Source organism: Neolamprologus multifasciatus, chromosome 19 (assembly GCF_963576455.1).
Source record: "Neolamprologus multifasciatus chromosome 19, fNeoMul1.2, whole genome shotgun sequence".
Classification (NCBI taxonomy): domain Eukaryota; kingdom Metazoa; phylum Chordata; class Actinopteri; order Cichliformes; family Cichlidae; genus Neolamprologus; species Neolamprologus multifasciatus.
In genome coordinates, this window is record NC_140457.1 from 29,192,129 (window position 1) to 29,199,652 (window position 7,524).

Sequence of the window (7,524 nt, forward strand, 5' to 3'; positions counted from 1 at the left end):
TAAGCTGCAGGTGCAAGTCGACACGGCACGGTCCAGCTCAAAGAAAGCAGTATTTCCGAGAGGAGAAGAGGAAGTTCACTGGTAAGACAACCACAATACTGTTGAACACTGAGCCCCAAGAATCTGGTGGCCCTCCAACAGTGGCAGCAGCCAAACACAATGGGAAGAAGTATTGTCCTAATTGCAACAGCGTTGACCACTCTTTAAACAGCTGCTCAAATTTCAGACAGCAACACAAAGCACAAAGACAGCACTGGATCAAGAGTAACAACTGGTGCTGGTGCTGTGGGAGGCCCCACCATGCTGCAGAATGCGATCTAAAGATGCGCTGTAAGACATGCAACCAACGACATCTCCTTGTCCTCCACAAACTCAATGACAGGTCATCTAAAAATGTGCAAGCCTCCGAGGCCTCTTCTGCAACAACAGACTCAGGTACTGCACGAGTGGGAGAGAAAGTGTTGTACATTGACACACCACTAGGAGCATGTAAAGTCCTATTGAAAATCAGCAAAGTTTTACTGAGGAATGGCGATCTAGTCCTAGAGTCTTACGCTGTCTTGGATGATGGGTCTGAGCGGACCATTCTTCTTAGCACCGCTGCGCAGCAGTTAGGGTTAAAGGGGCAACCCAAAGAATTACCACTGAGAACCGTGAGACAAAACCTCCATGTTCTCCAAGGGGAGGCTGTCTCCTTCAGCATTTCTCCTACTTTCCAGCCGAGACAGATTTTCAAAATCAACCAAGTTTTCACAGCCGAGACGCTTGGGCTAGCAGAGCACATTGACCCAGTGAATGCCCTTAAGTAGAAATATCATCATCTCAGGGGTCTGGTGCTTCAAGAAATTGACAACGCTAAACCAGTGTTGCTAATAGGATCAGACCACCCACATTTGGTCACCGCAGTGGAGCTCCTAGGTGGGACTGAAGCTGTCAAGACACGCCTTGGCTGGACCCTACAAGGGCCGACTCAAGATGTAATGAAGCAGTTGAGAGAGCAACAGTGCTACTTCACCACCTGTCAGTCCCCAGGTGTAGACCTGCTGCGAGATGTTGAAAGACTTTGGCAAATGGATGTGCTACCCTGGCGCAGTACCAAAGTCGGCACCAGGTCACGAAAAGACCAAGACGCTATTAGGCTTCTCGAGACTAAAACGGAGAGAGTAGAGATCAGGGGAGTTCAACGGCATGCAGCACCACTCTTATGAGTTCCTAACATGCCTACCCTGTCTGCGCCTAAGGAGGAGGTGCTCCCTCTGCTCTACAGTACAGAGCGGAGGTTGTTGAAGTCACCAGAGAAGGTCCTTTCCTACACAACTGAGATTCAGAGACTACAACGGGAAGGTTTTGTTGTCAAGCTTGAGCCTGGAGCTGACAACACTCCTGCTAGGTTGTATATCCCACACCACATGGTGCAGCATAACGGCAAGAATCCAGTTGTGTTCAATTGCTCATTCCAGTTCCATGTTCCATCAGGTCAGACTACTAAAAGAAGACCAGCCACTCCTCCGATTCCTCTGGCGAGACTGTAAACGTGACAACCCCCCTTCTGTCTACGAGTGGAGAGTACTCCCTTTCGGCACCACATGTAGCCCATGCTGTGCTATCTTTGCCCTACAAAAGCACGTGCTAGATCACAGCAACCCAGGGGAGGACGTCTGTGAGACTGTGATGCAGTCATTCTATGTTGACAACTGCATCCAGACCTCGGCGACAGTGGTCGAAGCTAAAGTACTTGTGGACAAACTGCAGAAGCTTCTGGATGAGGGAGGTTTTGAGTTAAGACAATGGGCCAGTAACCAGCCCTCAATCATCAGCCACCTCCCCCCAGAGCTTCAATCAGACAGCGCTGAGCTCTGGATCACACATAGCAAATCTGATCAGAAAGAAGCTGTACTGGGACTCCATTGGCACTGCTCTTTAGACAGGCTGTACTACTAGCTCCGCCCTGTTGATCATGCTCAAGTGACCCTGCGCACAGTCTACAAGGTTTTAGCGAGTCAATACGACCCACTTGGCTACATTGTGCCATACACCACAAGAGCTAAGATCATTGTTCAGCAGATGTGGGCTTCACGGACTGACTGAGATGATACCAACCTTCCTCATGACCTTCTCCAGGCCTGGAATGAATGGGAGCAGGAACTGTCCCAGCTGCAAACCATTTCATTAGCTCATTGCTACACCAGATCCAGCATTGATTCAAGCACCTGCCAATGTGACATCCACATATTCTGTGATGCCTTTGAACGGGCCTATGGATCAGTGGCTTACCTGAGGAGTGAGGATGCAAGTGGCACCGTGGAAGTTGACTTCCGGACAGCACGTTCCAGAGTAGCACCCCGGAAGCAACAGACCATACCCCGCTTGGAATTAAGTGCAGCATTAACAGATGGCACAAGTGCTTACTACTGAACTAACAGCCTCGCTTCGCCATGTCGCTTTATGGACCGACTCTATCACGGTACTAACCTGGCTACAGTCAGACACCTGTCGATTTAAAAGTCTTTGTCGGGACTCGGGTGGCGGAGATACAGGAGCTGACAGACTGGGCAGCCTGGAGATATGTTGACTCAGCCAACAACCTGGCTGATGACATTACACGGGGAAGGCATCTGTCTGACTTAGGCGAGTGGAGCCACTGGTGCCGAGGTCCTCCATTCCCCCATGAGCCTCCAGATCAGTGGCCCGAGAAACCACACCTCCTACCCCTGAATGATGAGGAACTACGGAAGCCATTCACCTGTCTACACGTCATCACGCCATGCAGCCCACCTTTACCCGAAGCCAATCAATTTCAGACATTCAAGGACCTCCTTAAGGCTACAGCACAAGTTTTGCGTGAGCCAGCAGATGCCCCTCTGACAGCGTAGGACTACCAAAGAGCAGAAACCAAGCTGCTGCAACAAGTGCAGCAAGAGTGTTTCCCCTCTGAGTCGGTCCACTTACAAGAGGGCAAGCAACTCCCAAGATCCAGCCGTCTGCTCGCTCTGGCTCCCGAGTTGGATACAAATAAAGGACTCATTTGCATAGGGGGACATCTTCGCCACAGTCCCTACCAGGACCAATTCATCATCCACCCTATCGTGCTTTATCCTAAACATAGGATCACCCAGTTAATTATCAAAGATACAGATGAAGCCTTATGCCATCCTGGAGCAGAGAGAGTTTTTGCAGAAGCTAGGAGGTGCTACTGGACACTACGAGGGACAGAAGCAGTAAAGCGGCACCAGCAAGGCTGTCTTGATTGCAGGAAAAGGAGAGACAAGCCAGAGGCACCTAAGATGGCGGACTTGCCCCCTTCAAGGCTTCAGCTTCATCAGCCCCCCTTCTATTCAACAGGTGTGGACTGTTTTGGCCCATATACTATTCAAGTGGGCCGAAGACATGAGAAACGATGGGGCACCACCTTTAAATGCCTCACCACTAGAGCTGTCCACCTTGACCTCCTGCCCACCACTGGCACAGATTCATTCCTAATGGCATTCCGGCGATTTGTAGCACGCAAGGGGAAGCCGTTTGAACTGCTTTCTGACCAAGGAATGAACTGTAGAGGTGGGGAGAGAGAGCTGAAGCAGGGTTTTGATGCTCTACAGCCTGAACTGCAGACACACCTAGCTGCTCAGCAGGTGAGATTCTACTTCAACCCACCATATTCCCCCCACTTTGGTGGTTGCTGGGAGAGAGAGATTCGCTCCTTGAAGCAGGCTCTACAGACAACTTCAGGGGCACAGACTGTAACTGAGGAGGTTCTGCAGACCCTCCTTGCAGAAGTTGAGGGTATTCTGAATTCAAAGCCCCTGGGCTATGTTTCCTCAGATGTGGCTGATGTAGATCCTGTTACTCCAAATACCCTGTTGATGGGGCGGCCAGTTGCATCTCTCCACCAGGTTGTCTTCCCTGAATCGTAGATATTGAGTAAATGGAGATGGTGCCACAGGGATGATCTGATATCGTCGTGTTGGTGTTGTTCCCAGATCATCATGAAAATGTTGTTCCAGGTTCAACATTGCAAGTGACCAATCACATTATTGTGACGTTATTCTTTTGCGCACCAACCCATTCGTGCATTTATGAAATTCCAATGTTGCAAGGACAATATCAATTCTGTTTAGCGTTTATTAAAGGGTTAGGGTCAGGGTTAGGGTCCGTTGATCGGCGGACAAAGGCGGTTTCTCGCAGCTTAAGTACAGTTTTTTGTTTTACGCCGGTTTTTCCCGAAGTCGCAAAAGTATGACATCCAATTTTGAAGCAAAATCCTCTAAATTAGCCCCGTTAGCCTACACGTCCTCGCGAATCAACTGTGTAGTGTAAACACCTGTTCTGATTCTAATATAGCTTCCATAAGGGCAGAATTAGAAATTAAATATTTAGTTATAGTGATTTTTAAAAATATGACCAGAAGAGAAGACACCAACATCTGCAGTCATATCGTCAACATGAAGAAATCCGTTAGTCGTTGGTTGACCAGGGATATCACTATATTTGGCTGAAGGTCTTTCTAAATTAATTTACCCATGTCATTCTCTGTCATATTTCTGGTTGAAGATTATGAGGTGGTGTTAGAGCCTTAGACTTAGAATCAATGGTAGGAACTTTTAAGATGAACTGGCTCAGAGCTTGTCTATCTCAGTCTGATTCCATGTGGTTTCACATACCCAGATCCTTATTTAAGGAATTAGAAGGAATTTATTTTTTATTAAGATGTGACTTTGAGATTAGTAAAATATCTAGTTTTCACAAACAGATACTTTCTTTTTGGAAAATGATGTTTACACACAACTTCTCTCCTCACACCTATGGAACCTATGTCGACCCTATGGACCAAACAAAAAGTCATTATTTATCAGGAACCGGTTTGAGAGTGGTATCTTGTTTGTAACTGACTTGCTGGATTCGAGAGGTGCTTTTTTGGATTATGTATCTTTCTCGAAGATACACAACCCAGATCGTCCTATAAAAGAATACAGAAAGGTTTGTATATAATCCAAAAGAATATAATCCACCCACTGTTATCATCTTCAATGCCCTGTACCAACATAGAGCAGAGCAGCTATCTGAACGCTACCCCAACAGAGGTCGATCATCTTGTTAATAATTTCACCTCCTCACTACGTACGACTCTGGATACTGTAGCTCCAGTGAAAACTAAGGTCTCTAATCAGAAGTACCTGACTCCGTGGTCTAATTCTCAAACACGTACCCTAAAGCAGATGACCCGTAATCTGGAGAGGAAATGGCGTGTCACAAATTTAGAGGATCATCATTTAGCCTGGAAAAATAGTTTGTTGCTTTATAAGAAAGCCCTCCGCAAAGCCAGAACATCTTACTATCCGTTACTGATTGAAGAAAATAAGAACAACCCCAGGTTTCTCTTCAGCACTGTAGCCAGGCTGACAAACAGTCAGAGCTCTTTTGAGCCAACCATCCCTTTAACGTTAACTAGTAATGACTTCATGAACTACTTCACAAATAAAATTTTAATCATTAGAGAAAAAATTACCAATAATCATCCCACAGATCTAATATTATCTACAGCTACTCTTAGTACCATTGATGTTAAGTTAGACTCTTTTTCTCCAATCGATCTTTCTGAGTTAACTTCAATAATTACTTCCTCCAAACCATCAACGTGTCTTTTAGACCCCATTCCTACAAAACTGCTCAAAGAAGTCCTGCCATTGATTAATTCTTCAACCTTAAATATGATCAACCTATCTCTAATAATCGGCTATGTACCACAGGCCTTCAAGCTGGCTGTAGTTAAACCTTTACTCAAAAAGCATCTCTAGACCCAGCAGTCTTAGCTAATTATAGGCCAATCTCCAACCTTCCTTTCATATCAAGCATCCTTGAAAGAGTAGTTGTCAAACAGCTAACAGATCATCTGCAGAGGAATGGTTTATTTGAAGAGTTTCAGTCAGGTTTCAGAGCTCATCACAGCACAGAAACAGCTTTAGTGAAGGTTACAAATGATCTTCTTATGGCCTCTGACAGTGGACTCATCTCTGTACTTGTCCTTCTTGACCTCAGTGCAGCGTTCGATACTGTCCACTGTCGCTCTGCAGGCCTACTTGTTGTTCCTAGAGTATTTAAAAGTAGAATGGGAGGCAGAGCCTTCAGTTTTCAGGCCCCTCTTCTGTGGAACCAGCTTCCAGTTTGGATTCAGGAGACAGACACTATCTCTACTTTCAAGATTAGGCTTCAAACTTTCCTTTTTGCTAAAGCATATAGTTAGGGCTGGACCAGGTGACCCTGAATCCTCCCTTAGTTATGCTGCAATAGACGTAGGCTGCCGGGGGATTCCCATGATGCATTGAGTTTTTCCTTTCCAGTCACCTTTCTCACTCACTATGTATTAACAGACCTCTCTGTATTGAATCATATCTGTTATTAATCTCTGTCTCTCTTCCACAGCATGTCTTTATCCTGTCTTCCTTCTCTCACCCCAACCAATCACAGCAGATGGCCCCGCCCCTCCCTGAGCCTGGTTCTGCTGGAGGTTTCTTCCTGTTAAAAGGGAGTTTTTCCTTCCCACTGTCGCCAAAGTGCTGCTCATAGGGGGTCATATGATTGTTGGGCTTTTCTCTGTATCTATGAAGCGCCTTGAGGCGACTTTTGTTGTGATTTGGCGCTATATAAATAAAATTGAATTGAATTGAATTAAATGATAGTAAATGTAATAATACATTTATCAGTATGAACTTCAAATCAATTATTTTCCATGGGTTTGACTCGGGTAGACATCTGCAAGCTTTTCACGGGGATCAGTCACTCATGGAAAAAGTGTTTTTTGAATTTATTAAGTGGCCTGTTTTCCCTAAAGTCAAAGAAACTTATTTAATATAATTAATAATATAATCCCTGTGTCTGAATTTCTAAAGAAGAGGTTTAAGTTTGAGGTTAACCTGTGTTCTTCCTGTGATTCAGCCTGTGAAACATTACACCATTTGTTTTTCTCATGTCCTGCATCAGATGCTTTTTGGTTAGAACTACACAGCTGGTTATCCCTCAAGATCAACGATATCCCACAGTTTAATATTTCTGATATTATTTTCTATATAGCTGAACTACATCTTCCTGTCTCTACTGTGATTAACATTATCATCCTGTTAGGGAAACACCATAATCATTGTTGTAAATGGAGTAATAGTAAACCATCCTTTCCATTGTGGAGATTCTGAGGGCTGCTCCAAACATGATCCAATTATATTTTAAATATTTGTTCAATTCTCTTCCAAACCCAAGCAGCTGTCTATTGTAAGTTTTCAGTTTTTGCTCCTGGTGAAAATGTTTCCTCTTGAAATTAATTATTTTTAATGTTAGATTTAATTCAGAGTCAGCTGTTTAAATAAGAACAGAACATACACATCAGAACATACATCAGGGGATATGACAGGTGAAATTCAAAATATAGTGACAGCTCTCCAAGTATGATTTAAATATTAAATAAAACAGTCCAGTAATGAAGCTTAACTTTAATCTTCTCAGCCAAACCGATTTGCTAAGGAACAAATAAAACAA